The sequence below is a fragment of the Palaemon carinicauda genome, chromosome 13, assembly GCF_036898095.1.
Source record: "Palaemon carinicauda isolate YSFRI2023 chromosome 13, ASM3689809v2, whole genome shotgun sequence".
Lineage (NCBI taxonomy): Eukaryota > Metazoa > Arthropoda > Malacostraca > Decapoda > Palaemonidae > Palaemon > Palaemon carinicauda.
The window spans coordinates 16,202,930-16,221,946 of record NC_090737.1 but is presented as its reverse complement, the minus strand read 5'-3'; the positions used below and the strand labels follow the sequence as shown (position 1 = coordinate 16,221,946).

The 19,017-nt window shown below is 38.4% G+C and overlaps 1 long non-coding RNA gene across 1 annotated transcript in view; it reads right to left on the bottom strand.

The window, feature by feature from the left end:
- Nucleotides 1–385: 385 nt before the first annotated feature.
- Nucleotides 386–19,017, bottom strand: part of LOC137651893 (uncharacterized) — a 238,521-nt gene continuing 219,889 nt past the window's right edge. The window contains exon 3 of the long non-coding RNA XR_011046124.1: nt 386–520. This is a non-coding gene — a long non-coding RNA (uncharacterized lncRNA). The remainder of the gene's footprint in view (nt 521–19,017) is intronic.

Genomic DNA, 19,017 nt, shown 5'->3' with positions numbered 1-19,017 from the left:
ACGAGAATAACGCTACCACTATCAACAAAATTAACAATATTAGCATTAATAACAATACAGTTTCATGGAATTTGACCCCTAAGACCTGGAGCTGATCCCGAAGAGGGCCTACGAAATCGAGGTTCAATTGGGGGAAATAATCCTTTCGGTTTCGCTAAGAAATAAAAGTTAAAAAGACGCTAGTAAAGTACACTGTGTAAAATGTACTGAGGGAAACTACCGGTTACAGAACAATACAATGGCTCAAAATTCATGTCAAAATATTCTACAGATTTATCAAAGCCTTCCAAAAGACTATCTAACTTAAATAAAAGGCTTATCTAGAGGTTATGTGAAAGCAATAAACATACCTGTAGATCATTCAACTTCGTGAGAGATATTCTTCTCTTCTTAGTAGTCTAAACAAAATTGAACCTTGTCTATAGTTTCCCGGTCGTTTGCAGAGTCCTGTTATGCTGCTCTCTTCATATATTGGGTAACTTATCCAGCCAACCCCTTTAGGATTTATATCAAAATGGACCTGGAAAATTGAGAATGAATAATAATAATAATAATAATAATAATAATAATAATAATAATAATAATAACAATAATGATAATAATAATAACAATTATCATAATAAAAATATTATTAATAATAATATTAATAATAATAATAATAACAATAATAATAATAATAATAATAATAATAATAATAATAATGGTTCATAACTATAATAATGAAAACTGAAAAAATTACAGTAATAACAATAATGGTCCAAGTTTAACCCAGAAATTTACGTGTGTGATATGAATAAATATTTGCTATTCTAATTTTTATAGCACTAATAAGAGTAATGATATTCATAAACATTTAAAAAAAACAAAGTCAAGGAACTTCAAGAATTATGCAATGGATTCTCGAAACAATTCATTATGAATAATAATAATAATGATAATAATAATAATAATAGATAGATAGATAGATAGATAGATAGATAGATAGATAGATAGATCTAGACGATTATACAATCTATTCCAAAACAAGAACTAAAGATTATACAACACATCTCAAAAACGAATCCTCAAAATTTGATTGATTGATTGATTGATTTAAAGTTTTCTGGCATCCTGACATCTAAGGTCATTGACGCTGAGTCCTCGTGAGTAATGAAAAAAATTATAATAGTAAATAGAATTCGATGATTATACAATCTATTCCAAACCAAGAATTATGTTTATGTAATACATTTCAGAAACGAGTCCTTATGAATAAAAAAAATAAAATATTATTATTAATATTATTATTATTATTATTATTATCATTATTATTATTATTATTGCAATAGATAGAATTCGACAATTTTACAATTCATTCCAAAGTAATAATTAAGATTACGAAACACATAAAAAAATAGTCCTTATGAATAATAATAATAATAATAATAATAATAATAATAATAATAATAACAACAACAGATAGACAGACAGATGGAATTAGATGATAAAACAATCTTTTTCCAAAACAAGAACTAAGGTTATACAACCCATCAAAAAAAAAAAAAAAAAAAAAAAAAAAAAAAAAAAAAAATCTTATGAAAAATAAAAACCGAAGCCGAAATTTAGTTCGAAGACGAATCTCTGATTAGGCTGGGAAGGTTCATCGGCTCGATTCATCAAGGAGTTTGCGAGCTGATTGCTTTTCTATTTCCGTCCGATGCTGAAGGCCGCAGGGAAACCCCTTCTTATTATGTAACCGGCGGAATATGAATTATTAGAAGACCGAGACCGCGTCAGATGTGGATGTGGAATTTATGTCTTCCAATAGAAATCGAAGGAGGGGGGAGGGGGGGGGGGGAATAACATTATGGGTTGCGGTGGACTATTGGAAACTTTCTTGATTGGCGTTCTGCCGGAGTGGGGTTCGAGTCCCGTTCAACCTCGATGGTTTTTTGTAGTGTGTGTGGGACCCTATAAGTCTACCTGCTGAATCAACGGAAGCCATTGCCTGGCCTTCCCTGGTCCTAATTTTAGTGAAGAAGGAGCTTGGGTGCTGTGTGTGTATTTATAGATAAATATAGATATATATAAATATATATATATATATATATATATATATATATATATATATATATACACATATAAATATATATGTATGTATATATATGTGTGTATATTTATATATATGTATATATATGTATATATAGATACACACACATTATATATATATATATATATATATATATATATATATATATATATATATATGTATATATATATATATATATATATATATATATATATCTGTATATATATATACATATATATATATATATATATATATATATATATATATATATATATATATATATATATATATAATTCGGGATTGTTTTATCGCCCGAGAGGAGACACAAAGTAAGAGCTTACTGAGCGTTCCCAGATTCAGAGGAATCAAGATTAAAATCGAAAAAAAAAAATAGTTCTACTGAAAAATTACGCGGTCAAAATGTTCTAAAATGCTACTTTTTAGAGAAATGTGGTAAACTACATCACAAGTACTTTTTACGATGGGTTGAGATATCAGCTAAGCAAAGACTCCCGCAATAACAAAATGATAAAATATCTAGAAGAATATTGAATATAAAAGTTTATAGTATAGAGTTATTGTGATAAAATAAAACTGCTTGTACAGATTTAATTGAGCAATGACTAATGACAAGATTCTGTCATATGTAATTACCAAGTACTCTTCATAAGAGATAAACTATATCTATTTTGGGAATCCAAAGTAAACTCTCAAATAAACTCTCAGAGTAGACTATAACAAATTCAAAATGCTGTACATATAATCTATCGTTTCAGCCTTAAGAACCATAAGGAAACAACAATAACAACAACAAATGCAACAATTTCTAGTCCACCGCAGGACAAAGGCCTCAGACATGTCTATGTCATGCATGGAGTTTGGGCATTTTCATCACCACCCTGGCCACTGTAGATTGGTGATATTGGGAGACTTTAGTCTAATCACTCATAGCAAACCACCTGGTATAGGTGGCCCTGACTAGAACAGATTTGCTGATCAAAGCGATGCACAAACCCGTTCATCGCCTTAATGTATACCACTTAAGAAGGTGGAATGTGTAGAATAAATAAAAAAAAAAAAGTTTACAACACATTATCATAATAACTTAAGCATTGTTCATAATAGCGCAGTTATGAGTTTTAGCAGACGACAGACGATTGCTCGCGCATGCGCAGATTACCTCCCAAACAATCACCATACACTGAAAGTTCTTTTGATCTCGATACGTATTTCAAGACTAATTTAGCACGAAAATTAAGCACAATAAAATTCAAAATAAAAGAACACAAAATGTTCCAGCATTTATATCTATATGTCTCAAAGACAACATAACCTGAATACGAAATGCAAGTTATAAAAGTTTACAAAATATACAGTTGAAACGATGAGATGGAGAGACTTATCCAGAATTTATGGATATGTTTTTATCTATATATCACAGAAACGTTTGACTATGAAAACAATAGAGATATGGAATAAGCACACACACACACTATATATATAAGTATATATATGAATATATATACAGTAAGGTAGTAGGTTGGCCAGGGCACCAGCCGCCCGTTGAGATACTACCACTAGAGAGGTATTGGATCCTGTGACTGGCCAGACATTAATGCATTGGATCCCTCTCTCTGGTCACGGCTTATTTTTTCTTTGCCTACACTTACCCAGAATAGTTTGGCCTATTCTTTACATATTCTCGTCTTTCCTCATACACCTGACAACATTGAGATACTTAACACTTCTTCACCCAAGGGGTTAATTACTGTACTGCAATTTGTTCAGTGTACTTTCCTCTTGGTAAGGGTAGAAGAGACTCTTTAGCTGTGGTAAGCAGCTCTTCTAGGAGAAGGACACTCCAAAATTAAACCACTGTTCTCTAGTCTTGGGTAGTGCCATAGCCTCTGTACCATGGTCTTCCACTGTCTTGGGTTGGAGTTCTCTTGCTTGAGGGTACACTCAGGCACACTATTCTATCTTATTTTTTTTCCCTTCCTCTTGTTTTTTTGAAATGGTGTGTTGGGCAGGCTTAATAGAAGGGCCATGGATATCTGGTGGTTTATCAAGAGGTTGTCTTTTCCTTTTTCTGATTATTTTTCTTCTCAAAACCATCCTTACTGTCCTCCCTTCAGTTGAAGTGGCTATCCTGGAGGGTATTTAGCCTTGCATGGTGTATCGGCTCCTCCATGTTGACCAGTTTTTCCGACTTTTTACTATAGTTTATGGGTATCATCAATCACTTTGTTTATAATTCTGTACGTATTGTTTTTGTTATAATTCTTGTTAATCTAGTTTTTAAGTATGATGTCTCTTTTTTATTTCTATTAACTCTTATGCTGTCTGGAGACATTGAGCGAAATCCGGGACCAGTACGTCCTAGATTTCGTCAATGTCGTCTTCTGTATTGCAATATTCGTGGTCTTCATGCAAATATCCAAGACCTTACAGTTGCGTCCAGACAGTATGATATTCTTTTGTGCTCAGAAACTTTGGTTTCTAATATGAGGCACTCATCTGAGCTCCTTATAACTGGTTTTAAGAAGCCAATAATGTTGAAACGTGATGCCATCCCTAGGGCCAGGGGAATGGCGGTGTATATTAGGACCGAGTACCCTGCTTCTCATAAGTCCTGCTATCAATGTGGATGTCATGAGATTCAGGTAATAAAAGTTTGTGGCAGGCATAACAACTTTTATTTGTGTTCGATCTACCGGAATCCAGACATAGATGATTCTATCTTCGATTGTCTTCTTACCATTATGGCTAAGATACAAGAAGATGATAGAAAGGCTTCTTTTGTCTTTGTTGGTGATTTTAATGCTCACCATAGGGATTGGCTAAGTTCTATCTCTCCTACCGATCGCCATGGCTTAAGAGCTTTAGACTTTGCCTCTGAATCAGGCTGTGAGCAAATCATAAATGAAGCTACTCACAGGTCTGGTAATTGCTTGGACCTCGTATACACTGACTCCCCTGGCGTTATAACTAGTAAGGTTGGTTCTCCAGTCGGGACATCTGATCATGCCTTGATTTCATTATTAGTGAAGACTGAGCAGCCTGTCCCTGATATATCATATTCTTGTAAAATTTATATGAAATCCCAAGCAGACTGGAATGGGATTTTGCATGATCTTTTGTGCTTGAATTGGTCACAATTATATGATAGTGCAGATCCTGTTGTCCCTTTGAATGAGAATCTAGTCAACATAATTGATAGGCGTATCCCTTCTCGTGTGCTAAGGTACCGAGTGAAGGACAAACCGTGGTTCAATGATGATTGTAGACGTGCTTATTTGGAGAAACAGGAGGCCTATCATCTTTGGAAGGGTAACAGATCAGATTTGACCTGGAGCAACTATACTCAGCTTCGAGCTTTTGCTCAGAGAGTTTATGCCTCAACTGAAAAGGAGTACAATTTAACCATAAAAGAAACACTTTCTGGTACAACTCAGGAACATAAATGGTGGTCTACCCTTAAATCTGCACTCTTTGGTGTAGATGCAACAGTTCCTCCTTTACTCAAACCAGATGGCTCAGTCACTCACTGTCCAAAGGAAAAGGCAACCCTTTTGGCTGATGTTTTCGACAGTAAACAGAGTAATGAAAAACTTGAACTTCCTCATTCCTGTTTTCCTGAGGCTAAACTAACTAGTTTAGCTTTTCGATCTCGTGAGATTAAAGCTCTGTTGATGGACCTTGATGCCTATGGAGGTGTAGACCCAAATGGTATTTTTCCTTTGTTTTTTATAAAGACAGCAGATTTCTTAGCTCCAAAGTTATCTGTTATTTTGCGCAAGTTAGCAAGAAGAGGAGCTTTTAGCACTAGTTGGAGAATTGGTAATGTTACTCCTCTATGTAAATGTGTTTGTGGTAGCTCAAGTCCCACTGATTACCGCCCAATTTCCATAACTCCCATATTATCTAAAGTTTTTGAACGTCTTCTGGCAAAACGTCTTAACAGGTTTGCTGAAGGTAATCATCTACTCCCTAGTTTGCAATTTGGTTTTCGTAAAGGCCTTGGAGCATGTGATGCCCTTCTTACAATCTCCAATGCTGTACAGAAATCCCTTGATTGTGGTCGGGAAGTTCGTATGATTGGCCTTGATTTTAGTGCTGCCTTTGACCGTGTTAATCATGAGGCCCTTGTTTTTAAACTGAAACAGTTGGGAGTGGGTGGGTCGTTTCTTAGCATTATTATTGATTTTTTAAGTAATAGATCTCAAAGAGTTGTTGTTGATGGGCACCATAGTGATTATAGGAATGTGATATCCGGTGTTCCACAGGGTAGTGTTCTTGGCCCATTACTTTTCATACTATATACACATGACATGTGGTTTGGCCTTGAAAACAAGCTTGTTGCATATGCAGATGATGCTACTCTCTTTGCATCAATTCCATCCCCTGAATGTAGATCTAGGGTTGGTGAATCCCTTAATAGAGATTTAGCTAGAATTAGTGCATGGTGCAAATTATGGGGTATGAAGTTGAATCCTAACAAAACTCAAAGTATGATTGTAAGTAGGTCAAGGACGGTGGTTCCTCAACATCCGGATCTCAGTATTGATAATGTTTCTTTAAATATGTATGACTCTTTCAAAATTTTAGGTGTGATTCTCGACAGTAAATTTACTTTTGAGAAACATATAAGGTCTGTGTCTTCTTCAATTGCACAAAAAATAGGCTTATTGAGAAAGTCTTTCAAGATTTTCGGTGATCAATCTATTCTGAAGAAGTGTTTTAATTCTTTCATTCTACCTTGTTTTGAGTATTGTTCTCCTGTCTGGTCTTCAGCTGCTGATTCTCATCTTAATTTGTTGGACAGAAACTTACGGTCGATTAAATTTCTTATTCCTGATCTAGATATTAATCTCTGGCACCGTCGTTCAATTAGTTCATTATGCATGTTGCATAAGATTTTTCATAACTCTGACCATCCTTTACATTCAGATCTCCCTGGACAATTCTATCCTGTTCGTAATACTAGGCAGGCAGTTAATTCTAATAGCCAGGCCTTCTTCATCACGAGACTCAATACTACGCAGTATTCTAGAAGTTTTATTCCAGCTGTTACCAAGTTGTGGAATGATCTTCCTAATCGGGTGGTTGAATCAGTCGAACTTCAAAAGTTCAAAGTTGGAGCAAATGCTTTTTTGTTGACCAGGCGGACATGAGTCTTTTTATAGTTTATTTATAACATATTTGTTTTTGATGTTGTTAATAGTTTATATATGACATGTCTGTTTTGACGTTGTTACTTGTTTTAGAATGATTTATTGTTAATTTGTTCTCTTCATTTATTTATTTCCTTATTTCCTTTCCTCACTGGGCTATTTTTCCCTGTTGGAGCCCCTGGGCTTATAGCATCTTGCTTTTCCAACTAGGGTTGTAGCTTGGATAGTAATAATAATAATAATAATAATAATAATAATAATATATATATATATATATATATATATATATATATATATATATATATATATATATATATATATATATATATATCAAACGCACAATATATGGGTGTGATTTTGAGTGAACATCAATATATATCTCCAGGAAAAATACGAAAAGGTGAAAAAGAATAAACTGATAAAAGATTAAACAAAAAAATAATACACGACTTTAGGACGACGCATATTTTCACATAGGAATCTATTTTTCCTTTTTTTCCCGTCAAGTTCACTTCTGTTGATACCGAGCTTTGCTTTTGCAGCGAAAATAAAAGGCACAAAATTCTAAAGTTTTTTAATCATCACTTTTTGTAAGTTTTCTATTTTGCTCTGAGGGAGATTTTCATTCCTCTTTTTTTCATGAGTAACTAACTCCAGTTTTTATTCTTTCAGTGTCTCCGCGCGTTGCTGAAGCTTTCATTTGTTATCATTCATCCTGAGAGAGAGAGAGAGAGAGAGAGAGAGAGAGAGAGAGAGAGAGAGAGAGAGAGAGAGAGAGAGAGAATTTTATCTTACGGATAGTATTATATATGAGTAATATATATTGTATTACCTCAAAATTCTATTCTTTAATATCTGTCATATTTTTTATCTCTCCCTAAGACCTACAACAGTCATATAGCAACCAGCTACATAATTCAACTAGTTCTTCTCATACCAGACTCGAACCAGGTTTCCTGTTCTGAGTAGATCGCACTACCACGTTAAGTTACGTTGAGAGAGAGAGAGAGAGAGAGAGAGAGAGAGAGAGAGAGAGAGAGAGAGAGAGAGAGAGAGAGAGAGAGAGAGAGAGAGCATAATATACAAATAACTTATGAGAATATATATATAAAAATATACATAAAGATTTTATGAAAGAAAGCTTAGCTAATAATAATAATAATAATAATAATAATAATAATAATAATAATAATAATAATAATAATATCGAATCACATCAAACGAGCTGACATAAAGACGATGTCGAGACCGACCAAAGCTTATATTATTTTCCATACATTTGTACATAATAACCTTTATTATTTACAATTACCTTTAAAGTAATTCACGGTGAAAATAACCGGTGAAGAGAAAGAGAGAAAAAATAAATAAAAATCGTAGGAGAACAACGCCATCAGCTCCGCCGTCGAGTGGTAAAAGATTTTTCTCTGTTATAATAATGGAAAGCAAATATGCTCAGGATTTTCTCTGAATTCTAAAGAGGAAGCAGAGACCTACTCAGCCAGGAAGCCAACACTTTAGGCATTTCTCACTTAAGACGTCCAAAAAGTCAAGAAGGGAAATTCCATGGAATTTTTTTTTTTTTTCCGAGAGATCTATTGGATCTTCATTCCAGCGTTTTCTTGTGCTTTTTCTAAAAAGCGATGTTTTATCTGTTTGAAAAATTGAAATTATTCAAGGTGAGATGTTGGTGATTTGATGTCAGCGGAAAAGGAAGTTCAGTTGTTTTCCCTTTACCTATTATGTGCGTTTCGTCAATATCATGCATACATACATACATATACATACATACACAAAACATACACCTATATAATATATATGTACATATGCAATAACAAATGCAACCGTTTCTAGTCCACTGAAGGACACCAATGTTATACATATATACATATACATACATACACAAAACATATATACATATATAATATAATCTATACAATGTATATATACAACAAATGCAGTCGTTTCTAGTCCATTGCAAGACAAAGAGCTCAGACATGTCCTGGAATTTGGCCAACTGCGGATTGGTGATGGTGGAAGACTTTCTTTGATCACTAACAACAAACCAACATAGTATGGGTGGCTCTGGTAAGTACAGCTTTGCGGATCATAGCGATACACAGACCCTTTTACCACGTTAAGATATTCCCAATCAAGAAGGGGGATATACAGAACACACACAAGCGCGCACGCTAACACACACACACGCACGAACACACACACACACACACACACACACACACACATATATATATATATATATATATATATATATATATATATATATATATATATATATATATATATATATATATATGTATATGTGTGCGTATGTGCGTGCGTGTTCACACGTGTGCATGTATAACAACGAATACCTGTCTCTCTAAAATGTTATCTGAATTATCTTCAAAAACACTACATTTGCATCCATATGTGAAAAGAAAGGAAGATAAATATTTCCATATTCCATTTATATATCCTTCTTGACAAATTGAAAGTGCATTATATGAAACATTCAGTTGGGAGGATGACGATTTTAGTATTCAAATAAGGATTAATCCAATTGTCATTACTATGTGTTTCTATTTGGCATGAACAGGAATGGTTAGAATTTCAAGATGATCTTAACAAAATTAATTTAGCATCAATAATGCCACATATACAGGTCCGTCATCGTTCATTTCCTCTATAAAATATAGACAGTGTCAGGTTATCTCTCTCTCTCTCTCTCTCTCTCTCTCTCTCTCTCTCTCTCTCTCTATATATATATATATATATATATATATATATATATATATACATATGTATGTATGCGTGTGTATGTATTTCTATATATACATATATATTTACATGTATGTATATATATATATATATATATATATATATATATATATATATATATATATATATATATATATTCCTGTCACGCTGAGCAGCTTTACCATACATATAATTACTTGATTTCTTCCAGTCCCTCGGGTTGGGGAGAGAGGGGGTTGTCATACCCTGGAGAGAGGGGGTGCCCCGACAGGTACACTCTGAAACCCCAACTGCCCTATTGTTTTTAAAGAAAAGGGGAGAGGTGGGAAGGATTGAATCTGTGTGCATTCATATCTAAATACCTAGCCGTCATTTTGACGGGTCACGTACACTAGTATAAATCAAAGAGTAATTGCCACTTGTCGTCTCAGATAGCACAGATAACACCCGACAAGACACAGCTTTTCTTATCCTTTCTTAGGACAAGCAAGCATCTTACTGTTCATTGTAGAGACGGTTTCTCTCTCTTTAAAGCTTCAAAGGCCGTTCATGAATAGCAGAGGCAAAGGACAGTGACATTGACCTAGTAAGCAGAACAATGCCCTAGAAACTGACCATATGATCAGCGCCCAAGCCCCCTCTCCACCCAAGCTAGGACCAGGGAGGGCTAACCAATGGTTGCTGATGACTTAGTAGATAGACCTATAGGCTCCCACAAAGCCCCCTTCCTTAGCTCAGAGGATGGTAATGTTGCAGATACTAAAGCTAGCCATACACGATAGAGACTGGCACGGCGGGCCGTCACGGCGGTACTGGCCCTCCGCGCCAGACCCCTAAGGATTGCCCATACACGATGGAGACAGGATTTCAAGAGGACAACATGCTCTGCCATCTCTGGGAGTTACCACATTCTTCATTATCTGCCCATCGGTCTATGAGAAGAAGATTACTCAGTGTTCAAGCGGTCTTGATTGTAAGGTGACATATCATTCGCAATATGGCTTTTTTTTTTTTTTTTTTAAATAAAAGAAAGATGATTGCTGTAATCATAGCTCTCTTGGATCAAGAAAACAATAACTTTGAAATGTGTGGCAAAAATCGCAGAAGACAATGGTCAAAAGAATGGCCAATCTTCGTCCTACGGATGAATAACATTCAGTCTCAGGTATCATACTTGTTTCATTCTTGAGGGATGGTCAGGACTCTGGGAGGCTAATCTCTTCCCACACACGTTAGGGACTTGCGCGGCGAGTCAGCAAATTGCAACGGGACAGGACAGGATTTTCAACATGCTGAAAGGATGGCGAGCCAAGACAAGCCCGACGAGACTGGCTTTTTTCCCCCCATACACCATAAAGACTGGACCGATGCGGGACAATCCCCTTGAAATTGACGGGCCAGTCTCTATCGTGTATGGCCAGCTTAAAGGAACTAACAAGTCTGAGCGGGACTCGAACCCCCGTCCGGCAATCACGAGGCAGAGAAGTTACCAATCAGGCCACAACCACCACCAATCCATGGAATTTTGTAATCTCCCTATAAAATAAACCTTCACTCCGCCCTCTTTGTTTATGTTTCCGCTCCCAGGAGACCGTTAGCCTCTATTATATGCTTAAATTATCTAATTACACAACCAATCTAATTTAGTTTATCCGAAAATAATTTACTTTCTCAGGATTCCACTGGTAAACAGTTTAGCAACTTTGGCTATTTGGGTTAGATCGAAAATCGTTTCGATATAAGGCGTTTGTTGGGTACACACTATGTTATCCCTTACCCTTACGCGATACCAATTACTCAAGCCTAAGTGTATAGGGAATAATTATATGAGCCTAGATTACTAAAGAAGATCGGAAGAGAGATGGGGAATTATTATTATTATTATTATTATTATTATTATTATTATTAAGGGGAATACCTTACATACCGACGTGCATACCTAAGAAGCCATTATATAAGCTTGGTTAACTGAGAAAGATGATTGAAATCGAGAGTCATAGGAAGTAATTATAAAACCTTAGTAAAATGATGGAGAGAGAGAGAGAGAGAGAGAGAGAGAGAGAGAGAGAGGAGAGAGAGAGAGAGAGAGAGAGAGAGAGAGAGAGAGAGAGAGAGAGAGAGGCAGGCTCTTCCGTGATCTTCGCCAGTAAATAGTCGGAGAAGGTAATTTTCAAGAAAGCTTGTTTTATAAATATCATGCCAGTCGAACATAAATATCGCTCGCTGTCTTTCTCTCTCCCTCGGTAAAAAGGAAGAAAAGAAGATACTACTCTCTTTTCTGCTAAAGGCCGTTATAGATCTGGTCCCTTAACATTTATATGTTTTTCTAAAAGCATGTTTTTTTTTCTTTTCTGATGTTTCCATTTTTATTTTTCTTAGATCAAATGAAATATTCATCTGAATGGCTTCCCTCATATGTCAAGAATATAGATTTCTATTTTTTTTTAATGGTTATATTTTCAATTTGGATTTTTTCTATCCACATGATATTTCTAATCAATGAAATGACCTAATGCTCGTGCATCGTTGCTGATTAAATATTGATATAAATTTACCTTTTAAATTCGTCGGTGATTTTTTATTTTACTTTGTAAAGAAAATATCATACATATATATACAGTACAGTACATGTCTAAATAAATACATATATATACAAACATTTATATATAAATATATAGGTATACGTATGCATATATTTCTATATGCATTTATATATGTAATCAAATATATAATACATACATATATATAATTCATATATGTATATATACATATATACAGTAATATATATATATATATATATATATATATATATATATATATATATATATATATATATGTGTGTGTGTGTGTGTGTGTGTGTGTGTGTGTGTGTGTGTGTGTGTGTGTGTGTGTGTGTGTGACTGTCTTAAAGATAATTTTCTCCGTCTTATTAGATTGGCTGTAGGCCTGAAAACAAGAGAGAGAAAAGCTCTCGAACGAAGAAAAAAGTGCGGAATTTTATTTCATAAAAATTATATGGGCTAAGTAGGATGTCTTCCCATTGATCCCATTGATGAACCTAAAATTACTATAAAAAATTAAAATAAGGGAACCATCAGTGTACCTGATATCAACAGACACATCAATCCAACGAAATGGGTGACGTCAACTTCAATTTCATAATCTTTATAAGAACCACAATAACCATTGATTTCTTTGATTGTGATAATGAGTTCGTCAGGAATGAAACAAAGAAATCTTAAGGCAGAAACTCACTGTAAGTAAGGTTAGACCTTCAGAATTTTTAAGAAGCATTGCTGATATGCATCGCGAAACACAGAGTGGGAGCCTGGTATTGATTGGCTAATCAGTAAATTGCAGGTTTTGCTGGAGTTCTATATAATCATCCCACTTACCGCACCCCTTTCTGCATTGTTGCAAACCACCTCCGGCCAGCAGTCATTTCGCTTTGCACCAGAGACTTGCAGATCCCTGCAATTACATTTGAATCATCCTCACAATAGACTATCTTCTTTTGAAGGCTAACAATCATATCGCTTCTTTTGAGTAAAATCACCAATGGGTCTCGGGACGCGGAAAGGTCAATGTAATCATCACAATACACAATCGACAACAATGCTCAGGTCGATTACAGATACTACAGAGGCTTTAAACTTTCAGAGAGGTCTTCAACTGTAATTAGCCAGATTTAAAAGGGCTACATACCAGAAATTGCAATAGGTGTTGAAGATTAAATTTTAGGGGAACAACTTCTGAGTCACGCAATTTGTAAAGTCATATTTGCGGATGATTAAAAAGATAATCTTAAGATATAAAGTAGCGACCAATGCAGTATCAGTACTTTTCTTAAAGATAGAGGAGGTAGAGGTGTACAAAACCGTATAGGAGTATATATATATATATATATATATATATATATATATATATATATATATATATATATATATATATATATATATATATGTGTGTGTGTATGTATGTGTATATATAAATATATATATATATATATATATATATATATATATATATATATATATATATATATATATATATATATATATATATATACACATATGTGTGTACGTATGTATGTATGTTTATATATATATATATATATATATATATATATATATATATATTCATATATGTGTGTGTATATATATATATATATATATATATATATATATATATATATATATATATATATATATATATATATATATATATATATATATATATCAAAAATTTTAAGTAATTTTTGTTTTTCCTAACATACTTACCGAGAATTACTTCCTTAGGAAAGTCACTTGGTGACCTCCTCTCGACCATTTTTGGCGCCGATATCCCTCACCCCGTACTCCATACAGGCCTACCCATGCCGCCACAGAATGCGCCCCGAGGGCAGGATTAGGTCAGGTCACTGCCTCTCTGGGCGATTCTCCTCATTCAGTCCGCCGTATAGCCCAACTTGGCAATGGAAGGATGGCACTCGGGGACGGAAGGGAGGGCCATTACCCGGAAGTAATTCTCGGTAAGTATGTTAGGAAAAACAAAAATTACTTAAAATTTTTGATTTGTTCCAACACGAAGACTTACCCTCGAATTACTTCCTTAGGAGACTTATACTTTAGGAGGCGGGAGTGCTATTCTGACACTTGACTAGGCACGTAGGGCCTAGAGGGCTATGGAATGCGGGGGCCTATCAGAGTACGGGAGTGAGGGTAACTGCGCCGCCTTACGCTATTACCTAAGATTTTACCTCTTAAAAATTCTTCTGACGATTTTCTCCGGATGTAGTTGCGAAGAATGTGTTCATCGTTGGGTACAGCCTCTGGCCTTACCGCTACACAGCCTGGAGGGCGGCCATGACTGTCCCAATGGAGAACCTGTCCAAGGATTTCCTTGAATAACCCTTGAGGTAGTGGGCAGTAAAGTTTGACTGGTGCGACCAAGTACCTGTCTGTAGGATCTGCCTCACCACCATGTTTCTCTCAAAGGGCAAGGGGGTGCTCAGACCCCTGATGTCATGGGTCTGGGGAGTGCCTGGCACTGCCATTTTATCCTCTTAATAGGTTCTAGCGATGCCTTGTCTCAGCCAGCAGGAAATGGTGTTCTCGGGAACTTGCTTCCTTTTAACACCTGTGGAAACGAAGAGGTTCCTGATACCTGGTCGGAGTGAGAGAAGTCGAATGACAAACCATGTATCTTTCCCACTCTCTTATCGGACGCCAAGCCCAGCAAGAAGACGGCCTTGAGGGTGAGATTTTTGTTCACGATATCTTTCAAGTGTTCAAAGTGGGAGCGACACATCATCTTCCGGACCTTGCCTAAATCCCACTGGGGCACCTTTCCCGCCTGAGGGGGGTAAGACTGCTCGAAGCTTTGACAAGCAACGTTATGTGTCTCGAGGCCCCCAGGACGATGCCCTTCCGGAGGAAGACTTGGCCTAAGGCAGCCCGAACCCCTTTTTATGGCTAGGATTGACCTCTCCACTTTGTCCTTGAGAAACACCAGAAAAACTGCCATGTCTGGGACAGAGGCCTTAAGAGGTCTAATGAACCTCTCAGCGCACCACTTCGCGACGGAGGTCCATTTTGTTTGGAAGACCGCGGGTGGCGGCTTCTTAGGAATAGAGACATTCTCTTAGCCGTGGAGGAAGAATATCTTTCTTTCTTCAGGAGCAGCTCTTAGTCTTCAGTCGTGAAGACGTTAGGAGAGAGGCCTGCCGAGGAGCTTGAGAAAGTGAGGCTGGTGCAGAAGGTCTGACCTGACGGACAGAGGCCACGGCGGTTGACTCGATAGGTCTTTTAGGTCCGCGAACTACTCTCACTGTCTAGCCACCAGGGCGCTACCAAAGTCATCTGTAGGCTTCGAGCCACCTTTATTCTGCTGAGCCCATGTCTAATCAGCGTGAAAAGGGGGAAAAAACGTACACATCCAGATTGTCCCACTTGTGCTGAAAAGAGTCTTCTAAGGAAGCTTTCGGGGTCTGGTACAGGGGGGCAATAGACTGGGAGTTGGGCGTTGAGGTTGTTGCAAGGCGGTCAACCACCGGGGAGCCCCATCGTTGAATGATGAGCTTGGCTATTCCTGGGGGAAGGGACCATTTTGTCCCTACTATGTGGCCCATTCTGCTGAGGCCGTCGGCCAGGACGATTTACTTTCCGGGAAAGAACCTTGCTAACATCACCCCTTGATTCCCTATCACTCAGTCTAGATTCTCTATGGTGAGATCGCCCAACTCCTTCGATTACAAGTACCCTGCTTGTTTATGTATGCCATTACCGTGGTGTTGTCGCTCATCCACGCCACGGAGTTCCCCTTTAGCAGACTTGCGAAGTGTAGGCACGCCTTCTGGACTACTTCCAACTCCAGGACATTGTGTGGAGTTGTCTCTCCCCTTCCAACCAGGTCTCGTGCCGCTTCGTCGAGGGGAAGGGCTCCCCATCTCTGGTTGGAGGGGCCTGTGAACAGTAGGAACGGCTGACTAATGAGCCTGAGGTGTCATATCTTATTCTCCGAAGGGAAAAATTCTCCCCGAAAAAAGGTCTAATGTTATTCCCCAGTAGTTCATTCCGGTGGAAGGGGATAGATTTTGCTACTTCGGGTTGATTCAGTTCCCCAGATCCTTGCCAAACTGGAGGAGACTTCTCCCTTGTTCCTCCAAGAGGACCTTTGAGGCGAGAAGAAGCCACCAGCCGTCCAGGTATCTGCTAAGGCGTATGCCTCGTTCGTGGGCCCCCCCTGCGACAGCTGTGGGGACTCTCACGAACACTTTGGGCGTTGTTGACAGACCAAAGAAAAAGGGGGTCCTGAATTGCAGGAACTGGGAACCCTACTTCACCCGGAGGAACCTCCGACCCGAGGTGTGGACCGGAATCTGGAAGTATGCGTCCTTGGGGTCGATGGTATTCTACAATCTTTCTCCCTCAAGGACAGCAGGACCGAGTTCTGTGTGTCCATTTAGAAGTCCGTCATCTTGACGAACCTGTTGAGAGCTGACAGATCTATAACCGGTCTCCACCCCCCGGTCGCTTTTTCTGCCAGGAATAGGCGACTGTAGACACCTGGCCCTGGGAGAAGAACTTCTTCCATGGTACCCTTCTCTAGCATGGACAACACCTCCTCTTGAAGGGCGGTCCTCTTTAACGGGTCTTTAGGATCTAGCCATCTATCCGGTTGGCCGGAAAAGGCGTGGGTGGTTCCGTTAGGAATGGAAGTCCGTAGCCCTTCTTTAGTAAGGACACTGTCCAAGGTTCCGCTCCTTGAGCCCTCCATGCTTGCCAATGACGCCTGAGTCATCCTCCAACCCGAAGGTTGGGTGGGGATAGGGAGCCTCCCACTCTTCCCTTCTTCTAGAGGGGCGGCCTGACCTGTCTCCCCTAGAGGCGGGGTAACCCGACCTGAAGGAGCTAGAAGGCGCTGGGGCTCCCCTGTGGAGGGGCTGAGGCGTTGCGGACCAGGAGGAAGAGGGCTTCTCTCCTCGTAGTGCTGGTAGATGCTTGGGGTGTCGCGGCACTATCCGAGACAGATCTCTTCTAGGGTGGTCTCCTAGGAGTCGTAGGTCTGGGGACGTTAGCCTCCTTCTATTTCAAGACCTTCTCCATTATGGTTTCTCGTTCCTTCCGAGGAAACAGAGATTCTCCCCCCAAGGGAAAGCTGCGAATGGGTCGCGTCCCCCTGTCTGGTGCCTTCCAAGACACTTACGCCAGAACAGTGTTTCGCTTCCAGAACACCCAGTTAGCTGTTAGTGTGAGAGACTGAAATGTCACTAACCTAAGGGTTGAAGGCCTTGCTGGACAGGGTCCTCGGGGTCAAAGGAGGCTTGTACACCTCCCAAAGAGTAAGCCCACCAGTCCAGCCAAGAGGGGACGTTTACTAAGTCCCTCGACATTATCTCCCTCATGGAGGCTCCTGCTGGCGAGAACCAGACTGGGGCTGAAGAGGCTCTACTGTCTGAAAACGCCTTGACTAAGGATGTCCTGCTGACCCCCCTTAAAGGTTGGGGGACCCCGGCAGTGTTGGCCACTACCTTGCCGACATAACCCTGCTCTAGGACTAGACCTCGGGTTAGAGGAAGTGCTAGGGACGTCTTAGGTTGTAAGGAGTCTTTATTCGACGAGGCATCGGGAATTAAGTTGGCGAGGAGAGGCTCGTCTTCCTACGAGCCTCTTGGATGTATTCTTCCTTTTAGTGCCGAAGTGCACTCACTGCACTACGTTCCAGGACCAGTAGTCCTGACACGTGGTTGAAGAGGAACATAAGCTGCCCCTACACGGCAACACCGAGGATAAGGGGAGGAAGAACGATTTCTAGTAAAAAGTTTTCCTTTCAGCTATCAATTCCTTGAAGAAAATCAAGGAATACAGTTCCATAACGCACACAACGCACGACACAAGCACTAAAGAAATGAATTAAACACCGGGTAAGGACACGGTTGAAAAGTGAACGCACAGGAACACTTGGGAGGTACACTGCGAAAAAACACAAGTCCCCACGGTGGGAACACGTGGAACACTAAATGCGCACAAAGGATCGAGTATAAGAGACTGGGAGTGAGATGTTGAGCATCTCACGACCAAGGACTGAATGAGGAGAATCGCCCAGAGAGGCAGTGACCTGACCTAATCCTGCCCTCGGGGCGCATTCTGTGGCGGCGGGGGTAGGCCTGTATGGAGTACGGGGTGAGGGATATCGGCGCCAAAAATGGTCGAGAAAGAGGTCACCAAGTGACTCTCCTAAGGAAGTAATTCGAGGGTAAGTATTCGTGTTGGAACAAATATATATATATATATACATATATATATATATATATATATATATATATATATATATATATATATATATATATATATATATGTGTGTGTGTGTGTGTGCGTGTGTGTGTACCTGACCCGTCAGGTACAGACACTCTAAATTATTTATATAGATATACACACACAGATTCAACACTTCCCACATCCTCCCTTTTCCTTATGACTACTCCCTATCCCCCTTACCGAAGGACGGGTAGAG